Source organism: Macrotis lagotis, chromosome 8 (genome assembly GCF_037893015.1).
Source record: "Macrotis lagotis isolate mMagLag1 chromosome 8, bilby.v1.9.chrom.fasta, whole genome shotgun sequence".
In the NCBI taxonomy this organism is placed as follows: Eukaryota; Metazoa; Chordata; class Mammalia; order Peramelemorphia; family Peramelidae; genus Macrotis; species Macrotis lagotis.
Genome location: NC_133665.1, coordinates 192,847,672 through 192,869,379, shown reverse-complemented (window position 1 = coordinate 192,869,379; position 21,708 = coordinate 192,847,672). Strand labels below are relative to the sequence as shown.

Genomic DNA, 21,708 nt, shown 5'->3' with positions numbered 1-21,708 from the left:
AGTTTCAAAGGAAGCCAAGTCCTTCAGAAGAGCTCTGTGCTTGCAATTGAGGGTAGGTTCGCAGTATGGAATGGTGAGTGATCACCTTGGTCAGGCTGGGCTGGGAAGGACCCTGGGGCCATTTATTGAGTCTGGCCAAGAGATAGAAAAAGTGGGTGTGCTAAGATGGGACTGAGGTCCCAGGAGCAGTAGGCCTGACTCCAGTCTCAGGTCTGCCATTCTCACACTGTAAGGTTAAAGGCAGATCAGGGAGCAGATCCTCCAAGCATACCCATCCAATTAAAAAGCTGAAGCCCAGAAAGGTTAAGGCAATGCAAACAGAAGGTTCTCCTACTATGAGATCTGAATCCAGGCCTTTGGAACTCCAAGTAGGTGACTCTGTGCTTTGGAAAATGGGGGCAGTGGCAGAGGCTTGTGGATCAATAGCAGGAAGCAAGAGAGCCTAGAAAGCAGGACCGGGTTTGTGTTAGCCTTCTTGGAGCAGCATGGGCTGGCGGGTTGGGCTACCTACAAGCCCAGCTTCAGCCTGACCATGGGAACAAAGAAGTGCTCACTGATTCCAGCTTCAAGCCAGATTCAAACTGCAATCAGTCCCGAGCTTCTCCTCTATCTCACACATGGGGGGAGGCCATTGGATGATGGGCAGTGGGGAAACCTGGCAAGAGAAGTCCAACCTTGCGTCCCTCTCTGCAGGCTCCTGGGGGTGGCATTAAACTTGATTCTTACTAATTTGTTCTGGAACAGCCCAGGAAACTGGCCATCTGGGAGCCAGACAGCACTTCTGGGAGCCAGACAGGTAATAATGGGCTCCCCTTACACTCACAAGTCCAAAATGGTAGAGTATCATAGAGCAGCCCCTCTTCCACATGCAGAGAAAGAAGATTGTCAGTGGGCTTGGGAATGAAAGGATGACTTTGGAAAGAAGGGGCCTAGTAGGAACAGGTCTACCATTCTTGGAGGGCTTCTAGCAGAGACTGGGTATATTGTGCCAGCAACTTCCTGTGGGCACAATGGTAATTCGATGGCTGCCGGGGCCCTTTGCAGCTCTGGGATCTGTATATGCCTATACAAACACACACATATCTGACATCACCTTAGCTCACTTTTTGTACAATATTTGTACATTTTGTAAAACTTCAAAATCAGACACTGCCCACTTGCATGAGTAGAAGCAATTTTTCACAATAGGAAATCACGGGTTTGGAAGAGAAAAAGGAAGACTCTAGACTTAGCATTCCAAGAGACCTTTGGGGGTCATTGAGGTTATCTCCCATCCCTCATTTTACAGGTGAAACTGAAGCACAGAGGAGTTAGCTAAATTGTCTAGGGTAACACAGAGAGGAAATTTATGAGGTGGGATTTGAACCCAGATTTTTATGACTCCAAGCAGAGTTCTATCCACTGCCCTGGGTTGCCTCTCAGAGCTGCATAGACACAAGTGCCACTACCTGGTGGATCTCTAGATCAAATAAAGAAGACAAGTCATTTATAGGGGATGCTGTAGGGTTATGATCCTAAATGGGCAGTGGCAGTTCCTGGAGGATGAGCCATTCTGGAACAAATTCCTCTTGAGATTTCCAAATGCTTCCCATCCCACTTCAAAGATATCACCCCCTATGGTCAAAAAGGATTCACAGCTTTTGACTCCAGGCTAGGAGGGCACCCAGAGGCCCTGCCTCCCTCTCTTGGCTCCTACACAAGAAGCAAAAGACATAGGAGTGACCCGTGTGCCTAAAATCAAGTCTCCCATCAGGCCAGGAACTTTGTAGGCCTTGGAATTGACTGGAGTTAACTACTGAATTCCAGTATTTGTATCTATAAAATAGGAGTTATTTTAGAAGTCAATGAAGGAGAGGAAGAGAAGGAAAATGAAGAATTTGTTTCAAATTTCCACCACCAACTTCCTCTGTTTTTATAGGGGAATGAGTTATGTGTCTGAGACGGAAAAGGAGGCAATAGTAGTCTACAGAGAGCTTTGGAACATCTGATGATCTCTGACTCCCATTGGCAGCCTGACTATCATGGCAGCCTTCTGAAGGGGAAGGCAGGGAAACAGAGAAGTACGTTGAGAGAAAAGCCATGAACAAGACAACAAGCTCCAAAGCAACTCACTGGTGATGTTGCCAACCGCAGAATAGCTCCATTTTTTATTTCATTGCGATTCTGAAAAAGAAAAAAAAAGAAAAAAGTCTTTGTAATGTGTCACCCAATACACCTGGTTCAATACGTACCTGGTCCAGTCTGTCTGCTCACTCTTGTTTAGGACATTTACAATTCTGATTTCAAAGACTATTTTTAGAAAAACCTCTATCAAACAAATAAATAACCAGTGTTTCTGGGCCAGTCACTATGTTAAGGTCTGAAGACACAAAGATCAAACAAAAAACAAATGGCCACCCTCCAGAAATGACACTCTCTCAATAAATAATAAATATGATATTTATAATAACTTAAGATTGGAAAGGTAGCTCATAAATATTATTGCCTATGGTATCAATTAACATTTGCACAGATCACAGATAGCCCCAAATGCCCTGGGCCTCACGCTCCTCCTGTGTCAAAGGAATGGGCTGGGTTGGGTGATTTCTTCAGTCTGCTCTCTCCAAGGAGTTTTCCCAGTCCCCTCAATGGCACTGCCTTCTCACTGTGTTGTTTCTAATTTGCCATATGCTTATCTATCTATTGATCTTTATACAGAGATCGAGATAGACAGATCAGTACAAAGATAGATGTGTGTGTGTGTGGACATAGTTTCATTTAATTCAATAAATACTTATTTAGCTCCTACTGTGTGTGCCCCAGGATGGCAGGGACTCCCTTACGTCCATCTACACAGTACTTAACACTGGAGGATCATGTTCAGTGTTTGATGACTGACTGCCTCCACTCTGATGCTCTGGTCCTGGATCACTGGGCTAATAGCCTCAGTCTGGATTATCAGGGCTGAACCACAGACTCTCTATTGGTGGGACCCTTGGGAGTCAGCCAGAGCATTCCTGCAGCCCACCAGACGCCCCCTCTAAAAACACCTGGCAAAGATCTAGGGCCCTCTACTTAGTGACCTCCACTGAGGAGGAAGCCTTTACATCCTGAGGTGGCCCACACCCCTTCTGGAGAGCTCTGATGGAGAAGAGGCAAGAAGGAACCTTGCCCTTACCCACATGACAGCCCAGCCCTTCTTCAGGATCTCTAGAACCAACAGCCCCACCCTCGCATGGCATGGCCTCTAAAGACCCCAGAAGCTCCCTCTGATGACAAACACATAGCCTCTTTGCCAAGAAGAGAGTTATGATGTCCAAGGACAACCTGAGTTTAATTTGCAAATGCATTAGTAAGATGTGCCAACAGGCAAGGATGGTGAAGTTAAAGTAATGACCTTGAAAATAGACAGACAATGGGGAGATACCGAGAGGAAAATGGGACTGTGTGGGAGGCAGAACGATGGTGAAGCATTATGGGATCATCTGAAGGTGGGAACAAGTGGGAAAAATACCAGCCAAGATGGTCGACCTCTCTGCTCCCCACCAAAGACAATGGAGGGTCATTGTCAACCATGAGACCGTGAGACTCTTTAACAGAGGTGATGAGGCAGCTTTGTCCTACAAGCCTGATTTTTAGGATTGGGAGGAACAAAAATGCGAGAGCCTGGGCACTTAGGTGGTGCAGTGGATAAAGCACCGGCCCTGGAGCCAAGGGTACCTGAGTTCAAATCCGACCTCAGACACTTAATAATGACCTAGCTGTGTGGCCTTGGACAAGCCACTTAACCCCATTGCCTTGCAAAAACCTGAAAAAATGTGAGAGCCTCAAATTCCATAATGATGTATGCCTTTGTCTGTGCAGAATCGAAATGGAAGAGAGGATCTGTGTGGATGGAGATGGCGTCCACATATTCATCCTCATGGAAGATGGTAGCAGCGAATGGGACTCCCCAGGAAGAAGTGGGCCTAACCAGGCAAATACAAGTCTGGGGGAGACAGCAGATGGAGGTTTTGGATAAATTAGACAGGCGCAATGTGGGGTCAGAATGTTCATGGGGAAACCAAGATAGAAATGTCCCAGGTTCCCACTGAATGTGAACAGCTGCTCTCTAACAAAAAGCTTTATTCCAAATAACATGAAATAGAGAAGCTAGGTGGTGCAGTAGATAGAGCACCGGCCCTGGAGTAAGGAGGACTTGAGTTCAAAACCAACCTCAGACACTTAATAATTCCCTAGCTGTGTGGCCTTGGCAAAGTTACTTTACCCCATTACCTTAAATTAAGAAAAAAATAAAATAAACCATGAGAAACCAGGATAGATGAGTCTTGCTTAGCAACTGTGATATTTAAATTAATTTCAATGCATAAAATCTTACAGATCAAGAACCGATGTTTTCAATAAATAAAATATCAGGTTTTCAGTCACTCCTTATAAGGGAACAAGGAGGCCTAGTGGTGAGAACTTTGAGCTGGAAGTCAAAATGAACCCCAGATACAGATGACTTCTGATACCCAAGTCTTAAGCCTCTACTTCCTCACCTATAAAATAGTGTGAGCATCCCCTAAATGGGTGGCCTGTGTGGGCATCAAAGGATATGAGAAATGAGACTTGTCTGCACTCTGCAGACTCTCCAATGCTACTGATAGCTGACCTGTTCTTGGTGATTCCCAAATTCCCTAGGATTGAGTCTCCCCCTGAAGAAGTCACATTCTCGAAAGAGCTAGGAAGCCTCAGAGAAATCCCCCAGAGCAGGCCCTCCTGCTCAGCAGCCTCCTTCTTTCTTGCCACCCTTTGAGAGCTGGGGTGTCCTTAAGCCTCCCCCCATCTCCTGGTTGACTTCAGGCCTCTGAGCATCACAGCAGGCCAGGACACCGCCAGACCCCAGGGTGCACAACCCTTCCCTTATTGTTCCACACTTAGGGTTTCTCAGAAAATAAACAAACAAAAACTTCCCCTCAAGCTGTGCTTTTGCAGCTTGGAATGACATGAGGATCTCAAAATAAACAAAATCTCAGCAACCCGAGGGCCAGGAGCCAGTGGATGGAGGATAAAAGGCCTGGAGAAGGGATTGGGTTTTGACTCCTGTATCAGACTACTTTTATCCCTCTTCCCAGGCCACATTACCTGTTGCTCTCATCAGCAGAAATGGCTAAGGATGCTGGCTGGCCCTCCTCCCTAGCTTCATGCTGCCTGCAGAGTTGATGAGCTCACCAGCTGGACCTTCAACCAAGTCACTGACAAAGAAGGTTGACCAGAAAAGACCCAAATACCTGCAGCCTCTCGCTGAGACCTCTCTCACTACTGAAATGGGGAACTAAGGCAAAGAGAGCCCATGAAAGAAAAATCCAGGTGAGGAAAAGGGACAATGTTTCAAGTAAAAGATTCTGCCTCAGTCAAACAGTCCACAAACATTTATCATATACAAATAAAGGCCAAACCACAGTTCCTACCCTCAAGGAGCTCCCCCCTCTAATGGGGGAAGAAAACCATGTAAAAAAATCCATACCCAATAGCTAGAAAGAATCTCAGCAAGCATCAGATCCAATGCTCCCATTTTCCAGATGAAGTCACAGAGCATCCCAGCTTCAGAACTGGGAGGGATTCTCTGGGGTCACCCAGTGCACCCCCCCAATAACAGAAAAGAACAGCTTGCTCCGGGCCACAAGGCTAGGAAGGCACATGATTTAAACTTGTGCTCTGATTCCTGGTCCCACCTTTAATTTAACCCTCTGTTGGAGTCCATCATAGATTAGTGCAGAACGGACCTTAGGCATCACTAAACTGAATTTCCTCTAATTAGAGATGAGCAAGCCAAGGCCCAGAATTCTGAGGCACTAACAGTCAGAAATGAGATTTGAACCCAGATCCTCTGACTCCGAGCAGTGTAGGATACCAGTGATGCCCCTTCTGATGCTGCCTCCAAAGGCTGACGGAGCTGGCAGCCCAGGCCACCATGACATTGCCTAGCTGAGGTATGGGCAGTTGGTCGGAGGCCATCGTACACATCTGTGGCCTTGGCTGCCAGCACCAGCGCTGCCCGGTCTTGGGAGGTGATTGGGGGCTCATTACAGTTGCCAAAAAGGGACGGGAAACAGACTGAAGTGCCTCTCTCTCTTCAGATGAATTAAATCAGCTTCACACTCTCATTCAGTCTGGCTAAGGGCAGGCCAAGAGCATGATTGCAAAACGTCCTGGGACAAAGTGATGATGAGATGGTTGGCTCCCGCTCCCACCCGGGCCTGCCCTGGCAAACACTGATCCCCCCTCCCAGCTGGGAAGGAGGGTTCCCCCTCCCCAGACTCCAGGCTCTCCCCACTCCCAGCCCTAGCCCTTCCCCCAGTAATTTTGGCTTCACCTCCTTGTCGTCTTGCACAATCCAATGGAGACTGGGGTCTGGGGGTGGGTCTGAGGGCCCACCCCACTCTCCTCTAGGATTCAGAGCAATGACCGGTGACTGTGGACAGGAGACATTGGACCAAGGACACCAGCACAGGAGCAGACTTCAGAGACATTGTTGTCTTTGGGCTCCTGACTGTGCTCTCAACTCTTGATTGTGTCCCTGGGGACAAGTCATTTCTATAAAATTGGAGGTGTGGTTAGACTCAATGGTCTCTGGAGTGCCTCTGACTAAATCTGGGGCCCTCTGTCTCCTGCCAGAGTCTCAGGAGAGGAAGCCCTCTTGGTCCTCTCTGAATGGCCACCTTGGACTTGGTCCATGTGCTGTGACTCACAATGAAGGAGGTCCCTCTTATAGGATCCTATCACCAGATGGAGAAGGAAATTTGGAGGTCAAAGCTCCAACCCTCTTGCTTTACAAATGAGGAAACTGAGGTACTTCCCTTTTAAGTGACTCGCTGGTCAGTGAGAAAGGGGACTGGACATCTCAGGACTGGACGTCGTCATGGAGATGGGTGGACTGGGTGTCAAGATAACTTGAACTGGGGGTGGCTAGGTGGCACAGTGGATAGTACACCGGCCCTGGAGTCAGGAGGACCTGAGTTCAAATCCGGCCTCAGACTTAATAACTACCTAGCTGTGTGGCCTTGGGCAAGCCACTTCACCCCATTGCCTAGCAAAACAAAACGAAACAAAAAACTAAGAGAACTTGGACTGGATCTCACCTGGGACCACTCACAGACTGAAGGGGCCTTAAAGGTCACCATGTCCAGTGCTCCCACTTTACAGTCAAGGAAACTGAGGAAGCCTGTAGGGGTAAACTACGCCCCTGCACCCTCACCCCACCTTCAGCTTCCCCATCAATGGAGCTTAAACATCAGGGCCAGTGAAGTCATCTAATCTGGAAACCACTGGACAGGAAGGTCAGTTACTTCTACTCTGAGCACCCCAGGTCCACCCAGGAAACCTCCTCCACCACCCCAGTGAAACAAGCCTATGACTAGTACTTTAAGAGGGTGAGGCATGGTGTTGGGGGGGGGGAACATGAACACTATAAATATGACATAAACACATTCTTTCCATCAATGAGCACTTATTAATTACCTAATGTTTACATCCCACTGTGTGTGCTGGAGCCCCAGGAAAAGTGAAGACCTCCCTGGTTGCCTGCCCCCTCCCCCCAGCTGTGGTGGCCTTCAGAGGAGGCCCCCTCCTGAGAATGCCTCTTCTGGGGTTTGTGCTCTTTACATAGATGGGGCTCTGCAGCTCAGTGTCAGCACGGATCATATGAATGTATTTTGCAGCAAGATTCCGAAGGCCTTTCTTTCCCCTCCTCCGGGCAGTTGTCTCTCACCCCACCCCCCCAGCTCAGCCCCCTCATCTGGCCAGACAATGCTGTTGTCAGACATCCACAGAGCAGCTCATCCTGTTCCCCAGCCCAGGATGCAAGGGCCCGGCTTCTGTCCTGGGCCCCGGGCCAGGGGAGGTGATGTGGCAGAGGACCGTGCAGACAAGAGCAGGAGGCCTGGCCAGGCCTTCCCCGGCTCTCACTGCAAATGAAAGTGTTTATTTGACTAAGCTCGAGCCAGATCCTGCTTTGTTCTTCTCCTCCATTATTTCATCATCTCCAAGATTGATTTCAGATGGGAAGCCTTCCCCTTCCCTTGCATAACTGTCTGCATTCTCTTCAAGGATTCAGCCTGAAGGAAATCCCAGGGGAGCTATATGAAGTGCACTTGTTGCTAGGTGACAGTGGAATGGCCTTGGGAAGAGAAAGAGGGCCAATGGTTGGGGACACGTCCTGCCAGGCAAGGAAAATGCCTCAGTGAGATCTGTGACGTGGCCGCAGAATTAAAAGGGAGAACCAGCCTACCTTGGGGCAAAGGGCACAGGCTTCGGCCTGCATTCAGTATCTGTTGGCATCTATTGGGCAGCTTTCTGTCAGCCCCCCCATTCATCACAGATTCCCTTCCCCTTCCAAGAACCCACATTTTCATCCCTTTCCCTTTTTTCTTTCTCCCTCTTTTTTTCTTTCATTCACCTAACTGAATCCTGGTTTAAAATCCATCCTCCTTTCACACCCACACAGAGGCGGGACAAGAGTTTCCTAGAAGACAGAGAACGAAGTCTGGGATATTTGGGTCCTGCTGGTCCTCAGTGGAGAGCCGGCAAATGCTGGCTATCAAGGGCAGGCCTTTTCCCTCTGGAAGATTTTTCTTCATACAGACTTACAGGAAGCAATGTTGGGAAAGAAAAGAGGAAAAACCAGCAGAAAACAATTTTGAGGTTGACAGTCAGAAAGCATGTCCAGACCAAGCTGCAGACAGGGCAAGAAGGCACAACATCATCTCCCAGAACAGGTCATCTAGCCCCCAAGTGGTCGGGATGTCCAGGGCCTTCAGATTTTAGAAACCACGGAGAGGGAGCCAGGCACTCCGACACATGCTTCCATGACACATCGGCTCTATTCAGTTCTGTGCTAAGGTAGCATGACATAATGAATGGAGATTTATCGGGGAACCAAGAAGACCTGACTTTGAGTCTTATTCCTGATAATACTGGCCCTGTGACCATGGACAACAACCCTAGAACACTTTTTGAAACTCCAAGGTACAGCTGAGTGGTTGATCAGGGGCCATGGAAGAGGTTTCCACCTTGCGTGTGAGTTCTCTCCCCAGATGAAGCCAGAGATCTGCATTTTTTTTAAAGTCTTATCCGATGCTCACACAGAAGCAACAGAGCAGAAAAAGCTAATTTCTGTCATCTTGCAACTCTCTGAACTAAGAGCTTCCTATCCAGGTCCAAGCCAACCTTCTCCCCTGCCTGGCCTGAATTTCACTTTCCAAGTGTGGGCAGAGCTTCTCCTGAAGCTTTGGTGACTGAAGTGCGATTTCACACGGACCTAACTGGAGAAGTCGACCGACGTTTATCAAGTGCCTACTGTGTGTGCAGTCATTAAGTGGACTAGAGGAAAGATGAACATTGGCAAAGTCACAGGAAAATAAATGCACTATTTATATGGGTCTGAGTGTATGGGAGAGAGTGTGTGTGTGTGTGTGTGTGTGTGTGTGTGTGTGTGTGTGTAATAAACTCAAAGAACCCTAGCTATGGAAAATAGCTTCCAGACCATTTAGTCAATCCAGGGTCCTCATGTAAAGATGGGGAAACTGAGGTCCAGAGCAAGGCAGTGATGCGTCCAGAGCTGAACAGCTCCTCAGCATCAGAGCTCAGCCTAGTCCCCTGCCTTTTTCCAGTCCAACGTGCCGGATGTACGCAGATTGAAGGTACAACATTCTGAGGGTCTTCTGAGGAGAAGAAGGTCCCTGGGTTCCCCAGATGAGACGAGTCTTGGACTAACCCTCACTGCTGATGCTCACAGAGAATGGAGAGCTTTGACAGCAGAAAAGCCCAGGGGATGTAGAGGGAGCCAAGGAGAATCCAAGTCAAGAGAGTGACGCCCATCAGGGAGGCTTGGGATAAGCTCAGAGTCAGAAAGATCTCACCAAGGGAGGAAATGGGACCTTCTAGGCACCTGAAGGGCTGTGTTTTTGTGTTCCCAGCAGTAGGATAGGACCTGGTATACCTTAGGTGTCTAATAAATGCTTACTGACTGAACGGGCTGGCTGAGGACAATTAAGTCATCTGGCCAAAAGAAGCCATGAAGATGGGGTAGCCAGCCCCATATGTTTCAAGAAGATAGAGAGTTGGGGTGGCTAGGTGGTGCAATGGATAGAGCACTGGTCCTGGAGTCAGGAGGACATGAGTTCAAATCTGACCTCAGACCCTTAATAATTGCCTAGCTGTGTGACCTTGGGCAAGTCACTCAAACCCATTGCCTTGCAAAAAAAAAAAAAGAAGGTAGAGAGTTGATGGAAAAGGACAAAGTCCTTGTTCAACCCAAGGATTTTCAGAATTTTTTGGCACTCAAAGGATTGTATAAGCATGATCTCCTTCAGCCTCACAATAAATCTTCAATAGAAATGATAACTTTCTATGCCCATTTATAGACAAATAAGCCAAGGCTCAAAGACACAGAATGATCGATCTGACCAGGGTTACTTCTAGCATAAGTAACATTGAATCATCTGGGTCCTTCCAACCTTGAGGATCCTCAGGGCTCATGGAAAGGGGAGAACCTGCTGGAATCCAGGGGAGGCTGGTTTACAGGGTCAATGCTTCTCCTTCCATCAAGAGATTTTTTATTATTTTTTTTAGGTTTTTGCAAGGCAAATGGGGTTAAGTGGCTTGCCCAAGGCCACACAGCTAGGTAATTATTAAGTGTCTGAGACCGGATTTGAACCCAGGTCCTCCTGACTCCAAGGCCGGTGCTTTATCCACTGCACCACCTAGCCACCCCCCCCCCCATCAAGAGATTTAAAACAATCTCTCCTGGTAGTTGGATATGCTGGGGGGAGGGTTTCAGGAAGGATGCTTGGCACCTTCTGACTCCATAGATTTAGGGTCTAACAGATAGAGGAGCAAGTCAGCAAAGTCTAAGTGAAAACCTAGAAAGGCCAATGTGGAATTAGGGGTCAAAAGAGGGATGTGTTCTGGGTGTGTCCTTCAGGGGTTCTTATAGTGTGAATTTACCTATGTTGGTTATGGAGGGTCTCTCCTGCATGTCAGGCTGGAAAGACCCCATAGGGCCTAAGCTGAAGGAGGACTCACTTCCCTTGGACCCCAAGAACACACACAATCTAGAGCCCTCCTCACCCTGAAGCCTGGTGGGGCTATACCTCCCCTGCATCACTGCATTCTTCACAACTATCATTCCTTGAGGTAAAACTTTATTTAGCAACTTAATAAAAGAATCCTAGAAATATAATAGAAAAATAAAGATGAATTTTATTGCTCTGAAAATAGTTCTTTTTATATTTGTTCATTAAATCCATTTTATATTAACTTCTCTTTTAATTCTGCTTCTATCACATTGGGTGCTTGGGTCTGATGCAGTAACTAGCATGACAGAACCATAGATTTGGAGCTCAAAGAGACCTTGGAGCTCATTTAGCCCCCATTTTTGTTTTACAGATAAGAAAAATAGAAGCTCAGAGAGAGAGGGCAGTGACTACCTCATGGCCTTAAGCTGACGAAAGTTGGCCAAGCCAGATTTTAACTGGAGCCCTCCTGTGCCAGAATCAATCACCTCCATTCTGCACTGTGGGCTTGTTTCCTTTTGTCCATTTGTTTTAAGCAGCAAAGTTTTAAAATTTCATTAAAGACTTGAAAAACATTTGAAACATTTCAGTGGAACTACAGAATCACAGGCTCCCAGCTGAAAGGAACCTCAGAGACCATCTAACCCTCTCCCTGAAAAACAGAAGTTTCATGTCCAAGAGCATGGAAGCCTGCTGCATTCACAGGCCAGTTGCAGCTTTGATCATCCTCAGACATATAGGCCCTCCCTTCTCTGTCACCACCCCCTCCACACTTGCTCCTGGTTGTGTATTCTGGAACCAGACAGAACAGAGCTAATTCTCCTCCACCTGATAGACAAGTCTCATCTCTCCCCCAAGTCTTCTCTGCTCTAGGCAGACCATCCCTCAATTCCTTCAACTAAGAGTTTCCTTATGGCATTCTTCTTCCCTGAAATTTCTCTGGCTGCAGTCACTTCTATTTTACAATATAATGTCCTTCCTAAAACTTGGTTCCCTGAACAGACACAACATTAACCTGAAAGGGCAGGGGACACCAAAATCTCCCAAAGACAGCTAAGAGAAAGAAACAGTTAATGTAATTTAAGCATCTGGGGGTATCACTTCTCTTCTGTTCTATTCCATTAATCTTAATGTATTCCAGACTGTTGTTACCTTTTAAAATTATTTCTATAATGTCATCTTTATCTTAAGCATTATTAAACAAGTGATTTTAGCCTTCATCTAACATATTCCTTATCATTATTTTTATTGTAGTATGATAGATAAAGAAATTTAAAATCAATGCCCCTATTCCATAATTAATTTTTGAAATATGCAGTAAATATTGAAAGTGACACTGTATCCATTATTTTTTTTGGATCAGTTCTTTCTATATATCTTTGAAACGTACATTTTTTCCAACATTCTAGTCATGGATGCAATTTCTTTTTGGTTTATTTCCTGTTTGATTTTTCATATTCTATTAATGAGATGTTAAATTGCCCACTAGAATTGTTTTTGTGACTGTGCAATTTAATATTAATTTCTTTAAAAAATTATTTTCTCTTCCCTTCAAAGGATGTATATTTACTTCATTCACCATCAAAAGTCTCTTTAAATTCAAAACCTTACCCAAAAAATGATAGATAGAAACTACTATTGCATATAATTAGAAAACAAATAAAATATATATAAAAGAGTCTCTCTAAGAATGATCATTTGGGAATTATGGGGAGACAGTAGTGTATTAGGAGCTAATGGAGCCCAGAGTCTCTATAAATATGCCAGTAAATCCCTAAAAATGCACCAGAGAGAAAGTGGTAAAGGAAGTCAAGGAAATAACTATACATGCATCCATCTGGTTCAGGCATGTACAGAAAGAGAACACTGCTCAAAGAAGAGGGATCAGGAAGAAGTAACCTAAGACCCTTTACTGGACCTGAGGTCAGACCAGTAGGAGAAAGTCACAAGCAAAGACACCCCAGTGCTCGAGTAGCTCCCCAAAGCCACAGCTGGAGACATGGTCAGACCTGAACTGCAACAAGTAGGTGGCTTGTGCCTAACCCAGGAGGAGCACCGAGAGCCAAGACAATACCTGGGGAGCCAAGAGATTTAGGTGTAAAACTTCACCAAGAGGATGGAGCCAGAGGGGTCAAGAACAGAATCTCAGGGAGGCCTCTGGGAAAATGAACCCCCAATCCAGAATGCATACAAATGGCGGGAGAGCCCACACAAATCCTGCCCAAATGTGCCAGAGGACAGGACTAAGCATCGGGTGTCCAAGTGGACCTGAGAAAACAGAAGAAGATGTAAACACATTGGAGGAAACCAATGGATTGAGAAAAGTCCAAGAGGCAACTCCACAAACCTAAGAGGAGCTTTGGAGAAAAGATTGCCCTGGCCCCCAGTACCCCTGAGCACTTGGGAGAAATAAAGGAAGACCCCAAAAGGCCTTGTTACCCATGTGAAATGAGGGAAGCAAGTGCTTCCAGATGAAGTCACAGAATGGAGGAAAAGGAATCTTGCCCAGAAGTCAGATATCTTAAATATCAGCATGGAGCTCATAGAAAGTAGGAATTCCATCATCCAAGAAACATTAAAACAAAAATCAAAAGATTGAGGGGGGAAAGGGAGAAAACGCCAAGCAAATACTGTCAGGAATAGTGTTGTTCTTTTGCTCTTCTTGCTTCAGGATTTGAATTCCGCCTTGCTTAGATTTCCTGGGGACAACCAAAGCCTCAAGACTATTACCTCATCTGGTCATTTTCCATGGGTATATATCTTTCTGTCTTTGAGGTATTTACTGTTAGTAACATTATGGTTTTGGGGGTTTGGGTTTTTTGGCTTCTTTCATACATTTTATTACATTTTTTTTCTTTTTATAGAGAAATTCAAGTCATTTACAGTCAAGGTTATAATTTTTAGATTGGTTCTTCCTGCATCATTTCTCCTCATATATCAACAAGGAATATTTTCTACAGCATTTTACTAGTATTAACTGAATTGCAATATTTGTGCATATATTCTACACACACACACACACACACACACACACTCACATTCACACATACACATGCATCCCTAAGCACAGTACCTAAAATTTTAACTACAGTACTATATCTTTCCCTTTTTCCTGCAGTTTTTCAAGAGAGGACCTTTTTCTTGGATTACCCATCTCCATTAGCCACCTTTATTTTGTATCTGTTAAATTCATTATCAAAGACCCCCAGAGTCAGAGGCTGTGATCTAGAGGTGGAGCCAGCAGAAAAGACAGAGAAGGAGCCATCAGAGGGGGAGAAGGGGAACTGGGGGGTAGGGGATGAGGAGGGGAGTCTGAAGGCTCAGTTTTCTCACTTATGCAAACAGGACAACATTCTACAGACACTGGCTATTATTATCCCACACAAGTATAAGACCCTGGAGGCAATGCCACTTCAGGGCTGGGGTCTGTTCACCCCCTCCACATTCCTGCCTTACTTTCCATGGGTCAGATCTCCATTCTTTTCTTCCAGTGGCTTAGACTGGCCTAGGGTCCTCCACTATCCCACAGATTTTCCTGAATCCTCACAGGGGATGAAGAGGGGATGAACAACACCAAGTGCTGATATTCATATAGAAAAGGAATGACCTCCTTTGGCCCTCATGACAAGGAGTCTGTGGTGGATCTAGAAGCCAAAGCCCACCCCTCTGACACTTACAGACCTTGGACAAATCATTTCCTTTCCTGGGATCTCAGTTTCCTTATCTGGAAAAGGAGGAGCTTGGACGGAGACCTTACAGGTTCCTGCCCAGCTCCAGACCAGCCCTAGACCATCCTGGAAACGCTTCTTGGACATGCTTGTATCCCTAGCAGCTTCTTTGTTTCGTGACATCCATCTTCTTTGCCCATTGGCCTGCACTTATTTACAAGCATTAGGATGGAAGCTCCTGGAGGGCAGACATTCTCACTCTTTGCACCGTTCCAACCTCAGAGCAGGCACCAAAATCAACACTTTTTGACTGATGGACTCTAAGGAACCAGCCCAATGAGGAGTCTTGGATAATTCCTTTTACCTCTGTAAGAGCCCCTGGGGGGTCTGGGGGTGGGCTCCCTGCTTTCTGCTTCCTCCCGGGACCCAGTTAAAGAGCTCTGGGCTTCCTTCGATGCCCTCCTCAATTTACTAGTGGATCCGGAGAACCCAGAATGAGGGTGACCTCTGATATTTCTCTTTGCCCCACTTTCTGGAAACGGCCTCCACTCCCCAAGGCCAAGCCCAGGCAAAGCTGGCTGCTGGGGAAATCATTCCTTTTCAGAGCCCATCTAATAGGCAGTGGTCAGCACTCAATAACATGGAATCACATCCCGGGCTTCTGAGTCACCCGAGTGGCATCCGGGTACCCTGGCTCCTTCCCAGTCTGGTGACTCAGTCAGACCCAGTGAGGGGGGTTTGCATCATGAAACCATTATCAGTTCTTTCAAGGCCCCACTGGAGTCATAACAGCAAAAAGCATAAACAACCATTCCCTTCCCACCCCAAACATGATTACCCACCTCACCCCGTCTCTTTAGAAGCTATAGAGAGTTGGCTGAGGAGTGGGCAGGCTGGAGAAAGGGAGGACCCAGACAGAGATGGGCCAAGGTCAACTGAGGCCTTCAGGGTCACTCTGAGGACAGGGGAGGGGGCTTGGGGGCTTTGGTCACCTTGAAATAAAGGATTTGCTCTGGGGGAAGCTAAGTCAGAGGGCCCCCACCCCAGTCACTTGGCATTGACCGATGGAGAGTGGATAGGCTGAGGCCCAACTTGTCCTGACCCAATGTCCAGATCAGAAGGACGGAGAAGAGCAGAGCCAAGCCAGGAAGACGCAAGAGAGTAGCTATTACTGCAGGCCAAGAAATGACAGCAGTGGGTCGCAGACCTCAGAGGATGGGGAGTGAACCCTGTCATTTCAGATGACAAAACTGAGGCCAAAGAGCCGGCAGAGCCAAGAGGTGGGCTCTGAGCCCCGGAGCCAAACTGAGTCTTGTATGGGCTGCTGCCAGATAAGGAACTGCACGCCATGAGAACAAGGGAACCTCAAGGAACGAGGGGAATGGCAGTAGGGGGCAGGGGAGCCAAGTGCGGTCTATGCCATCTGCTGAGCTCCCCACCCCAACTGCTGGGCTAAACTGCTTTCCTTCATAACAAGGCTAGGTTCAAGGGGTGGGGGGGACAAGGAAAGGGAGGGGAAGCCTATTTGGCTCTCCCCCTGCCCTGGCTCTCCCCCTGCATCCCCCAGCTGCCTGTCCTCCAACCCTGGAAACAGAACTAGATGCCCCCAATCCCGAGGTTTGTTTGCCTGTTGACCGACCTCTGGTCTCCAGCCTGGAGCAGAGCGGAGTTCTCCCAGTAAACAGCCCCATTTTCAGCCTGGAAGCTCTGTGTCATTCTGGTGGGGCCACCCCCTCCCCCACGCCCTGCCCTGGGGTCAAGCTCCCTTCAGCCCCAGCAGAAGCCCAGATCCTGCCCAGGCTCCAGGCTGCCTCAAGTCCCCCGAGAGGGGCAACGTGAGACCAAGAGAAGCGCCAGTGCACGGTGGAGAATCCGTGCCCCCCACACACACACCTGGCCGGTCAGCAGAGGAGTCAGGTCACTTCTGCCAAGGAGATGACCACGCACCTGCCGGAGGCAGAGCCCCAGCTCTACAGGGCAGGCAAGGGAGGCTTTGGTTAGTGCCAGCTGTATCCCAGAGATCAATTTAAGCCCCTTACAACTATTCACATGGGGACCTGAGGAGAGGGAGGCAGGCGCAAGACAAGTTTCTCGTCCAGGGTCACACAGTTGGTGAGCATCTAAGGTTGGATTTGAACTCAGGCTCTAGGTCCATGTTACCTGGATTCTAGGGTTCACAATAGCCCCATCCTGATTCTGCCACCAGCTGGACCTTGATTTCCTCATCTGAAGGGACCCCCCCCCCCTTAGAGATGTTGTGGTTCATTGCCCTTAGACCCAGAGAGACCTGACTCACCTAGGGTAGATCCATAGGGAAGAGGCTGGATTTGAACCCAGAGCCTCAGACTTCAAAGCCAGAGATCTTTCCATCCTGTAATTTTGTACTAGGTGGTGTGAGGAGTCAGGAGGGGCACGGTTTGGGTCCCTTCCCTCAGGGAGCAGACAAGCCCCCCCAAGTCTAGTAACAGGCAGCACCCTATGCCGGTGACTTCCAACAACTCACCATCCCACCATCACTGACCCCCTGATGGACTAGAGAAGCAAAGGCTGCTGGGAGCCCAGAATGCTTTTAGCTCCTGCCTGAAGCAAGAAGAAGTCAAAGATGGGGGGTAGAACGGCACCGCACGAGTTGGGGGGCAGGAGAGGAGATGGAGAGGCAACAAAGAGCAGTGGAGGCCAAGAGAATGGACCCTGAGTGCATCCCCCCCATTGGCCCCCGCTGGCTGGGGGGCTTAACTTCAGTGCCCCCAGACAATGCACCAGGACCCTAAGATTGCTGAGAGGGCTCTGGAGAGGGAGGGTCCACACAGGGAGGGTCCCTGCATCCACAGAATCACTCTTCAGAACAAGCAGAAGAAAATGTGGTGGGATGGTGACAAAGGTACCAATGTTGGCCAAGGTCCATGGCAGGGTTCAGGGGCCCTAGGCTATGGAAGACCCTAACATGGAGCCTAGCCCCTCCATCTCCCACCCTTCTGGAGCATACCAGTTGGCCAGACCTGGAGCTCCAAAGAGAAGCAGAGACAGACCTGGTCCTCAGGGCACTTCCCCTCACAGGGACCCCTACAGCCAGCACCCCAGAAGCCACCCTCCAGCAAGGGCTCCCCAAATTCCAAGGCCTCATCTCTCTTTTTGTGAGGGATGAAGACACCAGGGGAAAGCAATAGAAACTGATGAGTTCAAGCAGGAGAATGGTTCCATGGCATCATTTTGCTTACTCTTTGGAGTTATTAAATATACCCAGAAGCCTCTGGGCAGAGGTCCAAAAACACATAATAAAAAGAGACAGCTAAGCAAAAAAAGAGAGATCCTGACAAACAGAACCCACAGATGAGCTGGTAGAGCACGCCAGCTGCCCCCCCCCCGGGTAACCCTACCCCACAAGAGTCCAAGCACTGGTGGGCTACCTCTGCTTCTGGGTGCCTCCCTCTCCCTGGGGTGCTCTCAGCCTTCTGTATCAGGTCTCAATTGAGTGAGACTCTCTCCAATGGGGGTCCATAGTTCCCAATGCATTTGGAGGGAGCCATGTAAACCAGCAGGACACCTCCTTGAACCCCGAGTGACCCAAGAGGGGGCCCAGCCCTACGGAATGGGGACAGCAATACAGGCCCCATGAATCTGGTGCTGGGGGGCCCCTTCATCCCTGCTGCTTCCTGCCCTTGGGTGGGGTGGGGGGCAGTGTGAAGGTTCCAGACATTCCCCTAGGCCCACTGGTACTCTGTGTGGCTCCTCTGGTCATGTCCAGGGTCACCCAAAAAAATGGCAAAAGGGGGAGAAACCTGTAAGTCCATTGGCACAACCCAGGCTGAGGCCAGAACCCCAGAGATGAGGGTCTTGGGCACCCAGGTGTGAGGAGGGTCCCAACAGGGAGGCCAAGAGGGATGCTGTTTTTACTCCCCTTCTCTGGGCTTTCTCAAGGTGCTCTCAATCCCAATTCAAACCAGTTCCCTCCCACTTCTCACTTTCATTAGCCTTGGAGAAAAGTAGTTGAGGCTTGGGACAAACTGTTGCAGAAGGTCTTGGGGATGGCCTCATGCCCAGTCCTACAGACTTAAGAATGGATGGAAGCCAGAAGAGGCACACTGCCCATCTCGCCCAATCCCCTGACTTGGTTGATGGGGAAACCGAGGCTTGAAGATGAGGAAGGAAGAGGGGAAACAAATGAGCCTCCTGTGGGCACTGTGACAGCCCTACACCCCACCCTGGGAGGGAGGGGAAGGTGTGCTTTGGAGATCCTCATTTGATGGGGGGGGGTAACTGAGGCAGACAGAGGGCTCATCCCCACCAACCAGTGCCCACCTTGGGTCAGCCCCTGAGAATAGCCAGCAGTGACCCCTGCCCGCAGGGAGCTTACACCCTAATGAAGTCCTCGGCCAAAGTCCATCGGGAACCAGAGGCCACCGGATTGGGTGAAGAAACTGAAAAGTGGCTAAGGGTGAATTCCAAACCCCCGATCTCCACCAGATCTGTCCTGAAAAACACGGTTCAGGGACACAGAAATGGCAACTGCTAGAAAAAAATGCTAGAAAATTGGTGAAATAGTCACCAAACAGGTTTGATTCATTTGGGTTCTAGCGATGTAAGCTGAGGTGGTTCATCCGGGGAGGTGCCAGCATACAGGCAACCAGGCAAACAGGTGGCATTCTTGGTTGTTTTCACAAAATCCAGAATGCCAAGGTTGAAAAGAGAGAAGTCAAGGACTCCAGTTCACAGCCACCCCCTGACACCTGCTGGGCCTCCCTCCCAAGGCAAAAGCACACGATCCCCACCCCCAGGACGCAGTAAAACTCCCCCTGGCAGAGCTAGGCACCCCAGCCTGTCCCAGCTGCCCCTAAGCTGGCATCCACAGCATGCCCCCCAGGTTGGAGGGCGCTTTCTGGGGACAAGGCACCCAATCTTCCTAGATCCTCCTGACCATGGGAGTTCCAGTGTCAGATCCATGCACAAATCACCAATAATAACCCCGCCCCACCTCTCTCTCCAGGCTCTGAGGTACACCCGGCTCTCCTCCTCCCCCAGCCCTGTGAAGGCCATAGGGAGAAGCTCATCTTCCCCGTGTCGCAGGAATGAAGACTCCTCACTGCAGCAGTGCACGAGAATAGGAGAGATCATGCTAGCCAGAAGAGCCTTGAATGCCAGGCCAAGGGGATTGTTTGGCTCAGGTCTCTGTAACCCCGGGAGCAGGCTCCGCAGAGGCCCTTCATAGATGCTTCCTGTCTACCAGGAATGCCTCCATGCTGGAGCATGCCCAAGGGCGTACCTGTCACGTTTAAGAGCCTCTTGGGCTTTGCTTCTCTCTGGGGATCCTGAGGCAGACCTGGTCTCCCAGCTGTAGGATGGGCAGGTGGGGAAGGCAAGTCTGGGGGGTGGGGAGGGCAGGTCTGGGGGTGGGGAAGGCAGGTCTGGGGGTGGGGAGGGCAGGTCTGGGGGTGGGGAGGGCAGGTCTGGGGGTGGGGAGGGCAGGTCTGGGGGTGGGGAGGGCAGGTCTGGGGGTCAGGAGGGCAGGTCTGGGGGGAGCACCCCGCTCTAAGTCCAGGCTGAGGAGAGAGCATCTTGAGCTCCCATCCTGGGCTACACAGGGACATGAGCACATTTCTCACCTGCCTTTCCCATCCACCCTGCGAGCTGTCAGGCCCCAGTTTCTAGTTACTGAAGGGGGTTGGGGGTGTGCATGAATCAACTGTTAAAAACACAGGCCCACTGGGGAGTAATGAGGGCCTACAATGGAAACTCCCCACATAATCCCACTAGATTGACACCTGGGACAGCCAGCTTTGGGGGGCTCCCAAAGCAGTCTGGCTTCCCCTGGACATTTTCAGGGAATGCACAAGGAGAAGCAGTTGGGCAAGGCAGAACCCCATCACCCAGCTCTTTGTCCTGGGCTCCCATACGGCAGAAGATAGGAAATCTAGTCAAAGCTGGAGGAAAACAAAGCCCCCCCTTTAGAGAGCCAAACCAAAGCTTCCCCCCTGCCTTCTTAGATAAGCCTCCCTCCGGCCTATTCCAGCTAAGGAAGCTTGGGACCTGTCCCTGGCATACCTGCCAGGGCCACAGGGCTATGAGAGAGGGACCGAGATTCTCCCAGGGTTGACTGGTGCAGCATCCTCTGTCTCTTGAGAGCAGATAACCCACCGGGGAGCCCCAAATTCACATCTCCCAGAGCCTTGGAGGCCTGAGCAATTAGTCCTGGAGTTCAGTCTCCCTGCCCCAGAGGCCTCCAACTGGAGGGAAAAGGGTCAGGAGACAGCTCTGTGGGTGGGTTCACACCCTTCTGTCCATCAACTCACCCTGCCCAGCCTCTTCATGATCAGAGAGTTGTTTCTGGCCTTGACATCTGGCAAATGGTCCCCAAGGACCTGCTGAGTCAGACCCAAAGAGCAAAACCTGCCCCCAGCCCCCCACTCACCATTTCCCCAAGTTTCCATTTATCAAGATCGACATCTACAACCTTGAATTTCTCTTCTTTCCCCAAAAGGTGGAAAGGGAGGAGGCAGGGAGGCAGCAGGGAGATCAGGGCATCTGTCTAATTCAACCTACAAACTGAACCTTCCTGGAAAGAGTTGGAAGCACCTGGCTCTGGGGCACCGACCTAGGGTCGCCTGCCCTGGACCCAGGGGGATTAGACCATCCTGAGTCTAGTCACTCTACCATCATCCAGCCACCATGTGCCAGCCAGTGTATCGAGGGTTGGGGACACACAAAGAGGAAAAGGGCGACCTTGGTTTGAGGCTCTCCCCTTCTTGGGGGCAGATGTGCCAACAACTGGTGTCCAAGCCAGATCCAGACAAGAGCAATGGCACATGATCATGGAGGGAAGGCAGGTGGTCTAGGAGAGACCCTGCAGAAGGTGGTATTTGATCTGGGACTCAGAGGAAGTCCTGAGGCTGAGCTGAGGAGAAGGCCCTCCAGGCAGGGAGGAAGCCAGAGCCCATGGGAGGTATGAAATGATAGGAGCCAGGAGCATAAGAGGAGTGAGCGAAGGCTGGAGTTTGGAACGCTCGGCA

At 49.3% G+C, this 21,708-nt stretch overlaps 1 protein-coding gene across 1 annotated transcript in view; it reads right to left on the bottom strand.

The window, feature by feature from the left end:
- Positions 1–6,239, bottom strand: part of ELMO1 (engulfment and cell motility 1) — a 251,108-nt gene extending 244,869 nt beyond the window's left edge. The window contains exon 1 of the mRNA XM_074199240.1: positions 2,113–6,239. The gene's annotated coding sequence lies outside the window, so the exon portion shown is untranslated. The remainder of the gene's footprint in view (positions 1–2,112) is intronic.
- Positions 6,240–21,708: the final 15,469 nt, after the last annotated feature.